Source organism: Propithecus coquereli, unplaced genomic scaffold (assembly GCF_000956105.1).
Source record: "Propithecus coquereli isolate 6110/MARCELLA unplaced genomic scaffold, Pcoq_1.0 Scaffold2, whole genome shotgun sequence".
Classification (NCBI taxonomy): domain Eukaryota; kingdom Metazoa; phylum Chordata; class Mammalia; order Primates; family Indriidae; genus Propithecus; species Propithecus coquereli.
Genome location: NW_012144966.1, coordinates 13,244,796 through 13,246,830, shown reverse-complemented (window position 1 = coordinate 13,246,830; position 2,035 = coordinate 13,244,796). Strand labels below are relative to the sequence as shown.

General features: G+C 40.0%; 1 protein-coding gene across 1 annotated transcript in view; it reads left to right on the top strand.

Moving 5' to 3' along the window:
• The window catches only part of OSGIN2 (oxidative stress induced growth inhibitor family member 2), a 17,512-nt gene that overhangs the window by 11,080 nt on the left and 4,397 nt on the right, over positions 1-2,035 (top strand). The gene's annotated exons all lie outside the window — the stretch shown is intronic.

Sequence of the window (2,035 nt, the reverse complement as noted above, 5' to 3'; positions counted from 1 at the left end):
GCCCCCCTCCTTAGCTTTCTTGCGTTACTCCTCTCTCTCTCTTACATTCTGTGCTCCCGCATACTTGTGTTAGGAAGTCCAAGTTCACCCTCAGACTCGATAATTACTAGGATTCAAAAGACTCAGAAAAGATAGTATACTCATGGTTATAGCATATTACAGTGAAAGGATACAGATTAGAGTCAACAGTGGGAAAAGGCTTACGGGGGCAAAGTCAAGGAGAAACCAAGTAAGCAACTAAATGTCCACTTCTAGTGGAGTCACGTGGGGATGGGCGTAAATCCCCCAACAACGAGGCGTAACAACACGTGAAGAGTAGCCAACCAGGAAAGCTTACCAAGCTCACCCATGCCTGGTGTCCAGGGATTTTTTTTTTATGGGATCAGTTATGTAGGCTAGCAGTGATTGACTTTAGCTACTCTGACCTCTGCCTCCCAGAGCAAAAACTGGTATTCACATAAATCACATTGTTAGGATAAACTCACATGGTCACACTGGTGCAGTATGGCCAAGGCCTCAGGCATTCAACAAAACACACTGAGCAGGTAGAATATTCCAGAGGCTCAGAGGTTATCTCCTGCGAGGTGGTGGCCAAGACCCAGGCGTACCGAATTAATCCTTTCCTGCACAAGGCTGCATTTCTTTTAATTCCTTGAAGGATGCTCATGTTCTTTCTCTTTATTAAGCTGTCACATGAATTTTTTATTTTGCCTGGGATATTCTCCCTTTGTAATGGTACACTCCTTAAAGCCCATTGTGTCCTTAAATAAATAGATACTTTTTGTGTGCTTCTACTGTACTTCTGTCCCATTTGCATCACTTAATACATGGCAGTCTCCATGATAGCAGGCATTCACGGCATGTAGATTGCATAGGGAAAACCAGAAAGGCAGATTAGGAGAAAAATGAAGAGATCAAGGGACAAGGGTCTCAGCCAACTGGAAGAACTGGTGCATTGGGAATAAAGTTAGGAAATTGCTGTCAGAAAGCTGGTTAGTAGTGTTTTAAGGTTTTAGAATTCCAGATGAAACTCTTACGGTTCCAGAAAAATCTCTGATACATAAAAACATTCTTAACAGCTCCTCTTATGATGACTGTGGTTTTCTATCTTCTTGATTCTGATCCTAGTATCAGGGCCAGCCTGCCTCAAAACAGTGGCTGCTTGCTCTGTTTTCTCCCTGTGGTGATCTATTAATATGTCCTGTCACAAATAATGCCTCACAAGGCCTGGCATATAGTAAGTACTCTGTGAATGTCAGCCAGTTGTAATTATTATTATAATAATAATATGCCTCATTTCCAAACTGGGCTGTATAGAAGCAGGGTAGGAATTTATGAGAAAAGAAGTTATTGCCTAAAATTTAGAGTTGGTTGAAAGAAATCATTGAGGTTATTGGGATAGTAGATCCTTGGCCCCAGGGCTTTTCTTGCTTTGCATTGGGCAAAGCAGAAGTAGGTCAAGGGAGCTTGATGGCAGCATTAGGCTCAGCAGTGAGCCTGTTTCTCAGGCAACCACTGCTTATTTCTCTATCCTTAGGAAGAGATATTGCTGTATCCAAATCAGCCTAGATTTTAGAATTATAACTGATGGAGGGTGAAAAGCTTTGTTGCTAATCTTTAAAAATATGTTAATAATATTAAAATAATATTAAAATACCTAAAATTTTAGAAATTAATGAACATTTTCCTTTTGTTTAAAAAGTAAAAATACTGGTTTGTTCCCTAACATGTTACTATATGTCTGACCAGAAATGTTTTCTTCTGAAGGTCAGTAATTTCCTTTTTTGCTTAATTTGATGAAGAGTCTCAAAATTTATCTTTCCATACTTCTGCAGCATTTGACAGTGTTAAAGTCTTTCTTAGGTTCTCTGAACCTTCAGTCTCCTCGTTTTTCTTCCTGTTTGGTCACTCCTTTTCACTTACTTGGGCTCTTGTTCTTTTAAATCTGTGCTTCTACAGACTATCCCAAGCCAAGCTCTTCTCTTCATACTGTTCATTCTCCCTGGGATATCTTACCTACTTAAGTGACTTGGAT